At 42.6% G+C, this 18,058-nt stretch overlaps 1 protein-coding gene, 1 long non-coding RNA gene and 1 other non-coding gene across 3 annotated transcripts in view; 2 read left to right on the top strand and 1 right to left on the bottom strand.

Moving 5' to 3' along the window:
* LOC116036424 (bromodomain-containing protein DDB_G0280777-like) overlaps positions 1-18,058 on the top strand; it is a 1,700,590-nt gene that overhangs the window by 548,361 nt on the left and 1,134,171 nt on the right. The window lies entirely within an intron of this gene.
* Positions 1,286-5,620, top strand: LOC116065104. Its single transcript, XR_004108664.1, has 4 exons — positions 1,286-1,357; positions 2,313-2,370; positions 3,999-4,024; positions 5,591-5,620. It is a non-coding gene; the product is annotated as an uncharacterized LOC116065104 (long non-coding RNA).
* Positions 12,748-12,820, bottom strand: trnav-cac. Its single transcript has one exon. It is a non-coding gene; the product is annotated as a tRNA-Val (tRNA).

Genomic DNA, 18,058 nt, shown 5'->3' with positions numbered 1-18,058 from the left:
CGTCAGACACCGCCTGCCAAGTCTGGGTCTGTCCCAGGTTTCTTCCTAAAAGGGAGTTTTTCCTCACCACTGTCGCACTAAATGCTTGCTCTTGGGGGAATTATTGGAATTGTTGGGTCTTTGTAAATTATAGAGCGTGGTCTAGACCTACTCTATCTGTAAAGTGTTTTTAGATAACTCTTGTTATGATATAATACTATAAATACAATTGAATTGAATTGAATTACTACTATTACTACTAGCTACGCCCTGCACTTTTACTACAGTTGAAAATTAGCTGCTGACACCTTTACGGAAATGTGTATTAATGTGCGTCATCACTTTAAAAAAAATCTGTATAACCCCTTACTGTTTTTGACACTGGTTAGATCACAAGAAACACTCAACACAGGTGTAACAAACAGCATTGATTAGCCAATCTCCTCTGGTGGGTAAGGGGGAGGAAGAAGGAAATTAAAACACATTTCTGATGACATCTACCACCTGTTTGACGTAACTCCGATTTTTTTTAGACTTGGACTCAAGTTATAAGGGTGTGCCGTTGTCCTTGGATCAGACACACACAGACACCCGGACTGAAGAGGAAGAAAAGAGAAGAGCAACTTTGTCTCTACCAGTGTTTCCTCGACACACGAAGATAGACCTGAGTCAGCAGGTGGGAATCCTAGCAGAGGAATCTGTAAATGTCTGATAATCAGGATCACTTTGATCACGTCTCTGTAACTGGACAGTAGAAAGGTTTCTTCATGCTGATAAGCTGATTCTAAATATCTATTTGAAATATTCTGTAGAATTTCTCTCTGAGTTAAATAACAGTGATCTGAAAAAGGTTAGCATGTATTACTGGCTGAGGCTCAACACTGTTTAGATTTTAATCTGAGCTCACGTCATCAATGAAAAATGTAGAGCAAGTCAAAACTGGTCGGACAGCGTCGGCGAAACTGGCTGAGGTTTAAAACAAACAAACCATCTTAAAACTCTGACACACCTTTGGTTTCGCTGAATCCTACAGACTGTCTCACTTGTTAAAGGTTCACAATGTTCCTATTCGTAACTAAAAAAAAAAATATATATATATAATAATATATAAGATATAATAATAATAATAATAATAATAATAATAATTATAATTATAATAATATAATAATATATAACTAATTTTGATATATCTGAATTATATAGAAGTAATTAAAGCTGCAAGCAGTGATGAACAGCCGTCTGGAGAAATAGTGGTCATGGCTATTCCCCTGCACTACTACTACTATTTTGTTGTCCTTTCTCTTTCCAGGACCAAAGGAAGGAAAAGGCATGGCAGCAGGAGAGCAGGTTCAGAGGGATCAAATCGCTGGGGCTCCAGGTCTGTATTTATAAACTACTGTTACCTGGGTCCAGACCTGTGAACCTGTCTGACACCAAGTTTACTGATTGATCGTCTGGCATTGTGAGATAAAGCAGCAGTTTCTCAATTTAAAAAAGTCAATGACTAACGATCATCCAATCAGCACCATGGGCTGGACTAGTGCTGGTTTTAAGCATTTTTTGACATCGTTCTTTGTTTTTACTTTAACTCCAGTAGTGTACTTGCAAGAAAATCGGTCAAGGTTTACCATCTGGCCCTCTCTGTCTTTACTTTTTACTTTGCGTGCATACTCTGGCCAATCACAACCAAGTTAGTTAAAGTTGTGTTTACCCCACAGGCTCCACCATAGCTAAATAGTTTTTAAGCGGAATGACTCGTTTCACAAAAACTATTTATACAATTGGGTCCAATAACATTTTGGAAAGTCCAGAAGAGTGGTGATCCTTCTGGATTTTTCTACTGCCTTTGACACAGAGAACTACAAGATCCTCATTTCCACCCACCAGGATCTGGATGTCTCAGGCTCTGCACTCTCTCTGCTCACATCTTACTTCAAAGAACGCATCGAAATTTGGTCCGACCTAAAGAGGTAGTCAAGCTGAACCATTGTCCGGTTTGTTTCTAGTGTGAAAGCATTTATTTGATGGTTCATACTTTCGGACCAAATACAGGAAGCTCTGACAGGATATCAACGTCTTCTCCTCCCTCGTCCCATCTCTCTCTCTCACGTACACACTCAGCTCTGAGCTGTTCCTTAAAGGAGCTTTCCCCGATCTTATAACAGTAACGGCCAAATTGTCAAACTCAAGGCTTCAAAATAGCAGTTCACTAATTAGGTCCTGTTGGCATGTGTGTGGACTCGGCCAGTGTGTGTGTAATGTTTAAAATAACAGAGTGAAAAATGTAATTTATCCTCCTTGGATTAATAAAATATGACGTTTTCATCTTCTAGTGGAGGGGATCCAACAGGCCCTGAGAGGATTGGATCTGCATGCTGTGGACCCTCTCAGGTATGAACACACAACAAGAGCTCAAACTCTGCAGGTGCCTCTAATTTCTTGTCCTTCAGCTGAAGAACTTCTTATTTCTGTTCAGAGGAGAGAGTAGTCCTGAGTTAGGAAACACATACAGATGTTAGAATGGAAACATCAAAAATCATTCTCATTTTAGTGCTGTTAGCAGCATGGCTCTAGGGGTAGTTATATCGGTGAACCACTTTGTTCCAGTCTGAAAAATCTCAACAACTACTAAATGTGTTGAGATAATATCTTGTTCTGACATTTATTCCCCAGAGGATTCATCAATAGTAATCTCTGAGAGTTCCTCTGAGTCACCAGCAGGTTTACACTTTTAGCTTTAAGTGAAAACATCTTATCATCTATTGGATGGATTTTAATGAAATGTAGTTCAGACATTAATGTTCCCCATGTGATGAATTCTAGTAATTCTTTCTGTCTAGCGTCATCATCAGGTCAACTTAAAAGTATTTTCCCTATAAAACACCTTTTCTTGAAATGATTAAGTATTATCCTTATAGATAAACCACAGTCACATTAATAATTAGAGTAGATGTAGAAATGTAATGTTTGCTGGTATGTTGTGTTTACTGCTGTTGCCAGGCAGCCAGCTTTTCTTTACCTCCGCCCTTGACTTCTTCTCTACTACAGCCTTATTCACAGATGATTTCATTTGTATGCCCCCATGATGTTTCAGAGAGTACTGCAACAAACAATGTGATAAGCAGAACTCTGTGCATACAGTATTTCTCATTGTGTTTTTTCATGTGGGAGGACATTAATGAAACCAGAGCAGATCAGTGATGTCTGTGTCTCTTATTATTTCTACATTATCTTCCCGTTGCTCTTAAGCCCAAGAAACACCGAGCCGATAATCGGCCGTCTGACAGTCTGGCGAGGTCGGTGACTCGAGTCTGTTCGGTGTGTTCCGTGCCGTCGTCAGTCCGAGGGGCCGTCAGCCTTCATTTTGGCTGATTTTACTTGTTGAATTGGAAGGCGGGCACTACCGGCAGTCGGACTCAATGACCCATCTGATTGGTGGAGAGCTAACCCGGAAACGGGGAGCGGGATGAGCGTGACTAGTCCCTCAAAATCTGATGAAAATCTTTTAAACTGACCTTTGTTGATCTGAAATGAAGACAGATTCAGCAACTGCACGGCCTATTTCTCTCTTCAAATGTTTTCAGAAACACGTTTCGGTGAACTATTTTAGTCCAATATGAGATTGTATTCTGAACGAACCGCCATGACAGTCTGGCTGTGAATTTCCAGAGAAACCAGACCCACGTGACGCATTCGTCCAATCAGCTGCCGTTTTCATTTGGGCGACAATACAGATTAGCGTCGCCTGCTGTTATGGAGACGTATTACGTCTCGTCTCTTGTGTGTGTTCAGAGGAACTATTTTGACCATATCGGGGAGACTGATCAGTCCGACTGGCTTTTCTGCCGACGGTCGGCCGTCTGGTCGGTGTGTCTTGTCCTTTGACATACCAGTGACCAGTTAACTGAGATGAGTTTCTCTGTCTCTCTGACATACAGAGGAACTGTGCATCATGTCTAACAGCAGTTAGGACTCATGTTGGTGTTGGATAGACAATCATTCTGTGTTTCTTCCCCCAGGGTGCAGAGGCGTGATCTGATGAAATGTAAGTGTGTTAGTTTCTCTTTAAAAGCTGATAGTTTTTTTTTTGGCAGCCTACAGCTCACCCAGTAAGAGGGTTTGCCCCATATTGGTTGAATCCTGCAGCGGTGCGGGTTCGAATCCGACCTGCTTCCCTTTCCTGCGTGTCATCCCTTATCTCTTTCCCCCTTTCATGTCTATTCACTGTCACTGTCTAAATAAAGGGAAAAGCCCCCAAAAATGATCTTAAAAAAAGCTTATTGTTTTTATTCATTAGAACATTACTGACTACATGCATTGTTGTAGCCAATTTAGACACACACACACACACACACGTCATGTCCTTACTAGAGCCCGGATTGGGCCGAATTCTTCCGTCCGAGCCCGACCCGAGCCCGACACAGTTAAAATCTCATTGTTTTTTTTTCTCATACTAATGACACGTACGTTTGTTTGTGTGAAAGCTTTTATGAAGCAACTGGAAGGCATTCAGAAATGTCAACAGATGAGGTCATCAGTGCACACGGGGGAACAAGCTCACGTTAATAATCTGTTTAATTTAAAATGTTCAACGTGTTAACCTTTCCTGATCGCTTCGATTCCGACCGTGATCAGAAAACCAGAGAGACTGGTTACCTCCAGGGCCGACGGTATATAACGTCGGGGTTAACATCCCGTTTCTGGAGAGCAGATGAATGAACTTGGTTTTCAGTCTGGAGTTTATCTCGGATACCGCACACACTGTGTACAAAACTTAAACTTATTCCACCAACTCTGCTCCGGTCACATCTACACGTCTGCTTCCTCTTTCTCTATCTCTCTTCTGCCCACTTTACACACACGCACACACACTGAGCCGCAGCACCATTTTACAACAAATGCCTTATCACACTGATGTGACCGAGCCCGAACCGAACCCGACCATCATTTCTAAATATCTGTCCGAACCCGGCCCGGCCCGTCGGGTACCGTCGGGACCCATCGGGCTCGGGTCGGGTATCCATGCCTTAGTCCCTACATGTAAACCGAAGCATTGAGAACTTTGTAAGTGTACAGACAGTTTATTAAAGATAGATAGAAGTTATCTTGGATAACAGTCATGATCAGTTGAACAACGAACGCCGTGCAACCAGTAACCAGTAACATAGCTCAAACACAGCGTTCGTGATTCGACTGGTCATGACTGTTATCCAAGATGGCGGCCGCATGTAAACATTAACGCTACTGTCTTTATAATCTGTCTTTTGTAATAAACTTTCTGTACACTTACAAAGTTCTCAATGCTTCGGTTTGCATGTAGGTACCCTCATTATGCTACGGTTTAAGTGTGGTGCTATTTTGAGAATGTTAGTGGTGTAGAAATAGTGATTTACCCTCTGCCCTGAAAGCTAGCGTTAGCAGCTAATCACCGGTTTTGCGGTAGCTTGTTTCAAGCTACAGACACATTCGATTAGCATAAAAACATATCCCAAAGAACGGTCGACTCGGTACACATGTTATTAACCCCAGGTTCATTTTGCGCCGGAATTGTCCTTTAACTAAGGATATTATTAATAACTGCAGCTGTGTTGTGTCTCGTTCTCTCCGTCAGATTCCTGTGAACTCACACTGGACACAAACACAGTGAACAGAGACCTCAAACTGTCTGACAACAACAGGAAGGTGACATGTGTGGAGGAGGATCAGCCATATCCTGATCATCCAGAGAGGTTTGACTGTCGTCAGCTGCTGTGTAGAGATGGTCTGACTGGTCGCTGTTACTGGGAGGTTGAGAGGAGAGGAGGAGGGGTTTCTATAGCAGCGTGTTACAGAGGAATCAGCAGGAGAGGATACAGTGATAGTAAAGACTGCAGGTTTGCATGTAATGATCAGTCCTGGAGTCTGGAATATTATAATGGTTGTTACCATGCCTGGCACAATAAGAGAGAGACAGTCCTCTCCCCCTCCTCTGTCTCTGAGAGAGTAGCAGTGTATGTGGACTGTCCTGCTGGCTCTCTGTCCTTCTACTCAGTCTCCTCTGACTCACTGATCCACCTCCACACCTTCAACACCACATTCACTCAGCCTCTCTATCCTGGGTTTGGGTTCTGGGCTGGTTCTGGTTCTTATGGTTCCTCAGTGTCTCTGAGTCATCTGTAGATCTGTAAATCTCTGTACAGTTTGTGGGATGGGAGCCACAATTGATTCCCGTGTCACCCTCTAGTTCTCCGTAGGAGGAGACAACTTCCTGTCCTGTGGTTTAACTCTCCTGTTGTCCTCGGGTTAAATTTGACCCATTTTCAAAAAGTTTCTATATCAGAAATTTGGGTTTCTAGCAACCAAAATGTCCAAAAAAAATAAAATAAAAGAATGTTGGAAAAAACTTCAAAAACGTCAAAAAAGCCCAGAAGAAAAGTGACAAAAACATCTGAAAAAGAGAAATAAAAACTTGCATAGTGGGCGGGAGGACAACACGAGGGTTAAATGTCAACCCAGTCTCACGGCAGTTTGTGTAAATGTCACGTTGTTTGAATCTATTGATTCGTGTTCATGGGGACGTTTTTCTCGGTTTTTACGTGTAAATGTCACGTTATTTTCTCGTGGAAAGGACGCCGGGAGACGGCCTGGAAACGACCGAAAATGACGCTCCATAAGTTGGGAGGCGGCCACGAGGCGGCCAGCTGGGGACGAGCCACAATAACGGGATGGCGGAGGTTGGGTTTAGGAGAAACCCAATGGGAAAAGGGCGCCTTACACGCCGGGAGACGGCCGCAGGGGACGCGCCACAATAACACACGGGACAAAACGCCACGCGATCCCCGGGAAACAAAGCCCCTGTGTTGTTGGACCCATCCACCCCCCCGACCAGCCTCCCTACGCTGATTTTCGGCTCTTTATACTACTCCCTACCATTTTCGTGCTGTGACCACGAAATATGCTTCCCATTGAAATACATTACTTCACATTTTCGTGCTGTCCACCACGTAGAAAACGAGAAAAACGTCCCCGTGAACACGTATCAATAGATTAAAATAACGTCACATTTACACAAACTGCCGTGAGACCGGGCTGTAAATGTTGGTGGAGGCTTTACTTTGGTTCACATTTGTCTCACTGATTGTGTCTTTAATGAAATGTTCTTCTTCTTCTTTAGTAATGTTGAAATGATCTCCTCAAGGATGAAAACTTGTTCTGTATGAACTGTGTTGACTTTGATTTTCACTTTCATCATATTTTATTGAAGCAGCTTCAGCTGTTAGTGATTTATTTCCATAAAGGTTTAAAGATAAAAAGACTCGATGAATTCAACATGTTGTCAAAAAATGTCAAATCTGTTTCAGTTTGAAAATCAAAGAATAAAGATGTTTCCTTCACAATTAATGTATTTTCTTCATTAGAACATATTTTATTATTCTTCTGTATATAATCCAATGAATCCTATTTCCATTAACAGAATATGTGTTTTGTATGAAAACGTCTGTAGTCTCACATGTATCCTTCTGCTAACTTCATTACAGCGCAGTTAGAGAAATAAACAAACATGAAGAGAAATACACAAACCTGTCCCACCTGGATCTATTCTGCAACACATTTTAAATGATCTACTCAGTTTACTAAATTCACTTCTTTGAGTTAGTGGATCAGATGTTTATATATGAGATTCTGTCATATATATATATATATATTAAAGATAATCTACCACAAATTCAAGCTTCTCTTCAGTCTGACTTCATTGTCCTTCAAGATTGGCTTTTACATAATAAATGACTATTATATTATCTTTGGTACCAGACAAAAACTCAAATCAAAACCTGGTTCCTGTGTAATAACCTGTAATGATGGCTCTTGTCTGCATAAAGTTGATAAGATTAAATATATTGGTGTATGGCTTGATACTGAACTCATTCAAGTTACATATCGAGCAAGTGTTACGTGAAGTGAACTTTGGAATCAATGTTTTATATCGAGCTCGGAATTTCTTTACGCGCAGTGTTCGTATAAAACTTGCATCTCAACTTATACTTCCAATTATTGACTATTGTGATGTTGTATATCAAAATGCATTTAACTCAGACCTTGTTCCACTTAACGCAGTATATAATAGACTTTGCAGATTTGTCTTGGATGTCCTTATCTCACTCATCACTGTATAATGTATAATACACTTAATTGGTCATCTCTAAGTAGTAGAAGACACACGCACTGGCTTCAACTTATATTTAAATGTATTTATTTCAATTATCCTCCTTATTTAAAACAGTATCTTGTACCTTCTACATCAAACTATGAAGTTCGGCACTTTACTCAACTCTACTTCTCTGTCCCAAGAGTTAAAAAAACAATTGGCAAAAGAGCTTTTAAGTTTAAGGCTCCAGCAGATTGGAATAATCTATCTCTGGAAATAAGATCAATTTCTTTACTTGGTTTGTTTAAACATGCCCTGTCTGCTCGCTTTAGGATAAACTGCCTGTTATTAAAAATGCATGCAATCCTTATATCTACTGTCCATACCTAATGTTTATATTTGACTGTAGTTACAAATTCACTCATACTCTACTGTTTACTTGTTTACTTATTTACTTTTTATTGGCCATTTTGGCCTTTTGGTGGTTGTAATGTATTAATGAATATATGCAGGTGGTGTGGTTGTTGTTTCGTTTTTTGTCTTGTTTTTGTTTTTTTGTTTGTTTTTTGTTGAGATTTTATACTTCTCTGTTGTTATGTAATTACTGTGTTATATGTTGGGACCCCCTCGAAAACGAGATGATACATCTCAAGGGGTTTATCCTAATAAAGAAATTTGAATATAACGTGTCCAAACCAATCCAGTTCTACACATGTTCCAAACACCTCCCAATGTGGCCCTGGTAGTCCAGGGGGATAGTGCACGTAAAGTTGCCTGGAAAGGAGACCTGTGCGGCCAACAGATGCGTCCCGCCCACCTCCCCTGGAACTCCCTAATGGTGAAGATCGTTTGGGAACTTTTACCATTTAGGATTTTTAGCCTGTCCTTGGGCTCATGGCCATTTGGCAGCCTTTCAATGGAGCACTTGTCCTCCCAAGTGTGATTCCCAAATGGAAAAAGCGTTCCCAATTGTTTTTCCCAAATGGCACAAGTGTTCCCTTTTGGCTTTTGCATTTCGCATTTTGTGTTGGCAGGAGGGATGATTGGGAAGTTTTTTGGCCACTTCGGATGAGCATATGTTCCCTTTTGGCCAAAGTGTGCCCAAGTGTCCATCAGGTTCCTAATTGGTGCGCCCCGAGTGGACGAAACGGGAAAACAGGACAATTGGAAAGAGATTTAAAAAAGTTTAGAGAAGGGACACTTGGGCCTCTGGTTTTCCCTTACCTCAGGTATAAAGTGTTCCTGTTCATCCCACGAGTCGTAATGGGGGATAAGCTCTGGATAAACTCTGGGTAAAATGGGGTAAGCAGCTCAGGGTTACATGTCTGCACATGCTCCGTATGTTCTAACGAGGACCACACAGAATCTGCAGAAGTTTTGAAAATCACATAATGATAAAACACATCTCCACCCTGAGCAGAAAATCTGCTAAATTCTGCAGTTTTTAATTCTGGATCACCGCTGAAAACTGTAAAAAATAAAATAAAAAAAAATCTGCAGATTCAGTTTGGATCTGTTTCTAACTGCCCCTCCCCACTCCGCTGCAGTGATTTAGAAAATCAAGTTTTTAACCCATCCCTAGTATAAAATGTAAAATCTGTGAAAAGTTGTCCGTATTCTCCCTGCTTTCCAAGATTTGGACAAAGGTAAACGGGAAGAACAATCTTTATTCTGAGCAGTTGTACGTTGGCAGACAGAAGAAGGGCCCTATCTTACACTCAGCGCAATTGACTTTGTACACCGACGCATGTATCATTCCTATTTTGCACCCGACACACAGCGGACTTTTCCCTCCACAGACTCACGTCGGTAAATTAGGGAATGAATTTGCGCTCCCGGGGGCGGTTCAGCAAAAAGAGGAGGCGTGTTCCGGCGCAAACGTTCCCTAGTGCTATTTTGCAATGTCAGAAAACAGTTCCGCCACTGACCAGGAAAAACCTAGTCTAAAGTCAGTGGCGCGTTATTCAGATGCTATTTTAAGGGCACATGTTTGGCCGTAATGTAAAGTGTTCACACCGCGCATACACTTTGCTTCTCTCATCTCACGCACCCAGCAGTTCTCATTTTTGCAAACCATACATAAATACAATGGAAAATATGACCTTGTTTTACACAACATTTCCATGAATCATGGATGTGTTGATGACATAAATGAGGAAATATTAGAGGACTTAAGGAGATGTGATGTTGAACCCAAATGCCCCAGCAGCAGCAGCAGCAGCAGCACGGGAGAGGAGAGACAGAAGAGCTGCATCGTCTATAGTGAGGTCATCTCGGTCTAATGTAAAAAAATGTGACCATGCATTCATAACCTCGTGATTCAGTGAGAATGAGCCCAAAACATCGGAAAGTATGTTTTTGTGACATTTCTTTATTTACATTTTGACAAAAAGAAAAAATCAAAAATCAGTTGGTCTCCTCGGCTGTGAACCGCTCCTGACGTGCGCCCGTGGATGTATTAAGAGCGTGCGCCTAGCAAATCCGCCATTATAATAGCAATCCGCCATGGAACAAGCACGCCTGCTTTTAAAGGGAATGTGAGATAACGCTCTGATTGGTTTATTGCACATGATGCCCAAATCACACCTATGAGTAGCTTTTCCGAAAGTGGTCTCCCGCCTCGGAGGAAAAGAAAAAGGAGGGAACCCAAACTTGAATGTGACCAAACCACTGGGTTAAAATGACCACTGGTTGGGTTATTCAGATCCAGGAAGACTGAGGAACAGTCCAAAACCATTAACCCAACAACTGGGTTACTGAAAGTTACCCAATATGGGTTGAATATACATAATACAGGGTTAACCAGCCTCGACCCAGTGGTTGGGTTAATAAAATAACCCAGTATTTTTTAGTGTGTAGCTACTTCAGACCAACCCATTTTAGATTTGCGTCGGGTGCTAGAGTCTTTATCCCGCCGGTATCATAGCAACAGCGCCCGAGATCCGGCCACAAAGCTACTTGCGTTTCAGATCGTTAAAATAGGGCCCGTAGAGTTACTCCGTCATTCATCACATTCTTCCCACTCATGTATAAAAAGTAGAACTGTCAGAATTTGTCATTCATTGATCTTCCTGCTGCAAACACACTGACTGATATAAATACAGAGGTTGGGTTCTTTGAGACTCACACACACACACACACACACACACACACACACACACAGACACACACACACACACACACACACACACACACACACACACAGACACACACAGACACACACACACACACACACACACACAGACACACACTCACACAAAAATACTAATGATATAAACAAGCTTATGTAGCTCTATGATTCAAGAAAAACAGAAATTAAATAAATACATATTTTACTATTAAATATAACAAAACAATTAGTAGCTCCAACATATATTATTACATAAAGTGCAGCTGCATAGCAGTGGATGAAAGTCCTTTTTTCTTATTTAAAGTGCAAATTGCTCGCAAAAGGGATTCACTTTTATTTTACGACTACTGGTGTCTCATATTTACAACTGAACCAAACAAAAGCTAGCAGAAGGAAACATGTATGTCTGTATAAAATAAAAGTTGCAGCAAAAATGTATGTTTCCATCTGGTTTCGAACCGGCGTCCAGTTTGGACTTCTCTCGCAGGAATAGTTTTGATAAATGACACAAATTATAAATACAAATGCACATTTACCAGTTTGTTTCCCAAAACACTTACAGTGAATATAAACATCTGGTTGAGCCATGTGAATACATTTCTGTATAAAATAAAATTAGTAACAAATATCCATGTTTCCGTCTGGTTTCGAACCGGCGTCCAGTTTGGATATCATTCCCCGCGTGGAACAGTAGAGCTTAACTTCCTTAACTTTTCCCATTCATTCTCTATGGTAGTTCTTATCACTACGGGTGTCATATATTTTTGGCCACAAGCTGGATTATGGGGGCGCTGTTTCCCCATTTAATGAGAGTAAACTGAAGTTATCTTTTCTATTTTAGATGCAACAAAACTGCAAAGCGGAGACGCGTTTGACCTCCGTCACCGTGACAGCAAATGTTCTTTTAAACTAAAAAAATAAGTTGCCAGAGCAAGAGAGTAATAACAGAAAACATGGATGTATTTTACTAACTTTCTTGGCCAGGAAGATGGAGTTTTTGCATCGCTGTTGTGCAGGCTCAGGGGAGAAGGATACTAACAGATACGAACGTAACAAAAGTACTTTTTATTTTAGCTTATACATTTATTTAAGGAAAGGAGCTGTGAAGTCAGGGCCGAGTGCGTCTGTCTCCTGTCCAGATTAAAGTTTTTTTGGACTCGTGAAGACCTTTTCCATACAATAATCTAACAACCGGTATGGAGTTGATTGTGGGTTACGGTAACTTCTCGGAGGAATTCACTGAACGTGAATATACGTGTCGGCTTTGGGTGTAAAAGGCCTTTAAGCAATGTTTTATCACTGTTAAAAGAACTCGTATTTAAATAAATACAAGAATGATAAAAATCTTATTTTTATTATTTAGACAGCGACACAAAACTGAAGTTGCAGTACCCTGTTAAGCCATTCTATATGAGTATATGTGCTAATGGCGCTGTTAGTAAAGTAAATTGCCCAAAACAAAAGAGTTATATTTCTTTCCTTGTTAAAAGGGAGGAAAAAAAAAAAAAAAACATGTTTCCGCCCGGTTTCGAACCGGGGACCTTTCGCGTGTGAGGCGAACGTGATAACCACTACACTACGGAAACTGAATGAAAGTATCATGTATAAGGATATCCTTTTATTTCTTCAAACCACATTAAGTGTTGCTTTTAAAAACTGTTTAAGCAAGGTTAGAAGACGAAAAAATGTATTTCTATATTATATAAAAGTAGTACCAAAAGCCGATGTTTCCGTCCAGTTTGGAACCGGATCCAGTTTGGACCTATTTCGCAGAAAAAGTAGAGATTAACTCCCTTAACTTTTCCCATTCATTCTCTATGGTAGTTCTTATCAGTACGGATGTCATATATTTTCGGCCGCAAGCGGGATTTTGGGGGCGCTGTTTACCATTTAAAAGTACCAACTATGTACATGTACATGTACAATCATTTATAAATCATAAAAACATCTAAAAAATATCATAACTCATATATATAATGTTTACAAAAAATGATGTGGAAGCGATTATAAACCCAAAAGAAGGTCACGTAAGATGGATAATGTCCCTACTCACCTTGCCGCACATAATTGCCACATTATGATTATTCTAATGGGTAAATATCGTATTCATTGCAGTAAGTGGAGAAGCCATGTGTCAAACTCAAGGCCCGGGGGCCGAACCCGGCCCCGCGCAGACGTTGATTCGGCCCACGTTTCAACGTAGGTTCACAACAACTGTTGGTCCTCTTGTTGTTGGCCAAACCAAACAGACAGGAAACTGTTTTCAGTCGGTTATTAGGGGAGAGCCGGGACAGTTGAAACACTTTTTAATTAAACGTGATTTACAAAGCGATCGTATCGCACTGAAAGCTAATATTTTGTCACTAGCAACCTTCACCTGTCGTCTGTCAAATACAGTTGCATTTTCAGCTTCGAACAAAACCGTTCAGGAATTATTACGGCAAAGGTGGGTCCCTCCTGGTCGGGACGGTTGAAACAGCATGGGGGGACGGATGAAACATACAGTTTAAGCCATTTAAACTTCCCACAACTTCAATATTTTACTACATATCATGAATGGTACTCCCAAAAGGTGTTATTTTAGATAGATAGTTGCTGGGCTATACGTCTTCGTGAATGTCTGGTAAGCCAAACTCAGAAGGTTAAGGCTGGCTAAGGAAGACTCGTTCAGGAGTGGGGACAAAGACAGATTTAAAGAGTCAAAGTACAAATTTAGCAAGGCAGTGAAGGAGGCTAAACATCGGTACTCTGAGAAGCTCCAACGCCAGTTCTCAGCTAATGACTCTGCGACTGTCTGGAAAGGACTTAGGCAGATCACCAACTTCAAGCCTAAAACCCCCCACTCCTTCAATGACCGACACCTAGCCAACGACCTGAACGAGTTCTACTGTCGATTTGAAAGACAAAAGGACAGTCCTGACACCATCCCCCACGACACCTCCCTACAGCTACAGCCACTGTGCATCACCTCCACCTCGCCCACCTCAGCAGGGTCCTGGGCCCCCCCACCAATGCCCTCCTTAAAGGTCCCATCCACCCCCACCCCCCCTCCCACCTCAGTGACGACTCTCTCCATTCACGAGAGGGACGTCAACAGACTCTTTAGGAGACAGAATCCCAGGAAAGCTGCTGGACCGGATGCTGTCTCCCCATCCAGCTTGAAGCACTGCGCTGACCAGCTGTCTCCAGTGTTCACAGACATTTTTAACACCTCACTGGAGACATGTCACGTGCCAGCCTGCTTCAAGACCTCAACCATAATCCCTGTCCCCAAGAAGCCAAGGACCACAGGACTTAATGACTTCAGACCCGTCGCCCTGACCTCTGTGGTTATGAAGTCCTTTGAGCGCCTTGTGCTTTCACACCTCAAAGACCTCACCGACCCCCTCCTGGACCCCCTGCAGTTTGCCTACAGAGCCAATAGGTCTGTAGACGATGCGGTCAACCTGGCCCTCCACTACATCCTCCGGCACCTGGACTCCGCAGGAACCTACGCCAGGATCCTATTTGTGGACTTCAGCTCTGCCTTCAACACCATCATCCCGGCTCTGCTTCAGGAGAAACTCTCCCAGCTTGGTGTGCCTGACTCCACCTGCAGGTGGATCACTGACTTCCTGTCTGACAGGAAGCAGCATGTGAAGCTGGGGAAACACGTCTCCGACTCACAGACCATCAGCACCGGATCCCCCCAGGGCTGCGTTCTTTCTCCTCTGCTCTTCTCCCTGTACACCAACAGCTGCACCTCCAGTCACCAGTCCGTCAAGCTTCTGAAGTTTGCGGACGACACCTCCCTCATCGGACTCATCTCTGATGGAGACGAGTCCGCCTACAGGTGGGAGGCTGACCACCTGGTGACCTGGTGCAAGCAAAACAATCTAGAGCTCAATGCTCTAAAGACAGTGGAGATGGTTGTGGACTTCAGGAAGAACCCAGCCCCACCTGCCCCCATCACCCTCTGTGGTTCCACAATTGACACTGTGGAGTCTTTCCACTTCCTGGGAACTACCATCTCCCAGGACCTCAAGTGGGAGCTGAACATCAGCTCCCTCGTCAAGAAAGCACAACAGAGGATGTACTTCCTGCGGCAACTGAAGAAATTCAACCTGCCAAAGACAATGATGGTGCACTTCTACACAGCCATCATTGAGTCCATCCTCACATCCTCCATCACCATCTGGTACGCTGCTGCCACTGCCAAGGACAAGGGCAGGCTGCAGCGTGTCATTCGGTCAGCTGAGAAGGTGATTGGCTGCAATCTGCCGCCGCTCCAGGACCTATACGCCACCAGGACTCTGAAGCGTGCTGGAAAGATTGTGGCTGACCCCTCCCACCCCGGACACAAGCTCTTTGAGCCACTCCCCTCTGGCAGGAGGCTGAGGTCCATCAGGACCAAAACCTCACGCCACATAAACAGTTTTTTCCCCTCCGCCACTAGCCTTCTAAACAAGGCTCGGAATCCATCCTGACTCTCTCCACACCCCACCTCTGGCTCCTCATGCCACTGTACCTACTCTGCTGTAGCGTCCCTTTTCACCACTGTTTAACTTATTTTACTATTTATTTAAATTTATTTTATCGTTATTAATACTTACTGTGTGTATATGTTTATACTTATATTGTTTATATCTTTTTATCCTTCTTATATTTGTATGTGTGACATGCTCCAACAACACCATGACAAATTCCTCGTATGTGCAACGTACTTGGCAATAAAGCCCTTTCTGATTCTGATTCTGATTCTGATTCTGAACTAATCGCCGTCATCATGAAGCGGTTATTGAAATATCATGCACTGTGGATGATTCTGCCATTTTTATATCTAGAACAGTAAGTTTTCCCATTTATATCATGTTTCTATTGTGGAAAATGTTGTTTCACAAGGTTTGTACGTGGGTTAGGGCACTGCACATCCAAATAAGTGACCTTAACGACCCCCAGCCTGTCAGTCTCCATAGGATAACATGGGACCTTAACGACCCCCAGCCCATCAGTCATAGGATAACATGGGGCCTTAACGACCCCCAGCCAGTCAGTCTCCATAGGATAACATGGGGCCTTAACGATCCCCAGCCCATCAGTCATAGGATAACATGGGACCTTAGTGACCCCCAGCCCGTCAGTCTCCATAGGATAACATGGGACCTTAGTGACCCCCAGCCAGTCAGTCTCCATAGGATAACATGGGACCTTAGTGACCCCCAGCCCGTCAGTCTCCATAGGATAACATGGGACCTTAGTGACCCCCAGCCCGTCAGTCTCCATAGGATAACATGGGACCTTAGTGACCCCCAGCCCGTCAGTCTCCATAGGATAACATGGGACCTTAGTGACCCCCAGCCCGTCAGTCTCCATAGGATAACATGGGACCTTAGTGACCCCCAGCCCGTCAGTCTCCATAGGATAACATGGGAAAACTCGACCCCCTACCTGGTGGGCTCAAATATATTTTCATCTTTCTAAAACTGCTTTTCCATGTCTCACCTCCATAAATTATTGTATAAACACAGATATTTGTGCATTTACTTAAAATACACGGAGTTACAGCCAGGTCGGGATAGATATATGCCATTATAGCTTGAATTCAGAGCAGAATTTGGCAGATTTGCTGATTTTGAGACTCATAAATTCCCCCAGAAGCAGAGAGAGTTTTCATATTCAGGCTGTGAAACATGTAAAAAAAAATGTAATCATCGTTTTGCTTGATTTGCTAAACTCTGTGATGGCTAAGGAACTTTTTTGTGACTTTTTAGGGTTTTCTGACGACCAAAGTGTGACAAAAGTTGAAAAAGAATGAAAAAAAAGCAACAAAACGTTGCAAAAACAACAAATTAACACCAAAAAAAAAAAAATCACAAAAACGTCTGAGAAAGCCACAAAGCAACATGCAGTATACAGTCAAAGATATTTTACTTTTTTCGATGTATGCATGTCAATAACCTCTCCATGTCTGGCCCTGATGTGATTCTCTGTCTCTGTGTGGCCCGTAGTGAAAATGCATTTGACCCATAGACATTATATATAACTGGACCAGCAGGTCCCGTGTCTCTGGACGGAGACCAGTGAAGTCTCTTTCCCGGTGATGGCTGAGCGTTACTGAGCAGCCTCCAACTGAGCTTGAAGACGTAGATGTGACGTGAGCAACCTGTCTGAAAGTTGGAAGTCTTCTGGTAGCTGTGCCAAGAGAAATCTCAATCATTCCCAATCTAGCAGAGACGGAGAGCGTAGGTATATGTAAGGAGATAACATAGACACAGGCTAATTATTGATCACTAAAATGATAGTTAACATTAGTAATTAAACTTAAACAGCTAATGGAAGTCCAAACTGCCTGAGAGCTTCTCCTGTACTATACGGTAATTCCTCTACTATGAGACAGTAAGTCTCGTGGTTATGACCCAATCGTTAGCCTATTTTTATAAAAACGTCTGCTACGGAGCCATAACGTGAGCTACAAGGTAATGGAGCCTTTTATACATTGTCGTGTTTCTTTAGAAATAAACAACGGACAAATAGAGTTTTTAAACTCTTCAGATGTAAAGTTATTCTCTGTCAAAGTGACGTCAAAATGAATGGCAGTCAATGGGATGCTAACGGGAGGTGATGGCTTGGTAGCATCAAAATGGCGCCGTAGGAGCTACGCGGTCCGAGGAGAAGCTGACCCCCTTGGTACTAGTCCGTAGGAAGAGCCGCGTCAGTAGTCTTTCCTCATTAGCGCCATCTCTGGTCAGGAGAAGACTGCAGCTAGTGTCGCGACCACCACACTGGCGCTCGACAGCTCGGCTGCGGCGAGTACATCAGTCCTTCCAGAAAAATTTGGAGTTTTT

This window comes from Sander lucioperca, chromosome 13 (assembly GCF_008315115.2).
Source record: "Sander lucioperca isolate FBNREF2018 chromosome 13, SLUC_FBN_1.2, whole genome shotgun sequence".
Classification (NCBI taxonomy): domain Eukaryota; kingdom Metazoa; phylum Chordata; class Actinopteri; order Perciformes; family Percidae; genus Sander; species Sander lucioperca.
This window is presented reverse-complemented; position numbering and strand designations above follow the sequence as displayed.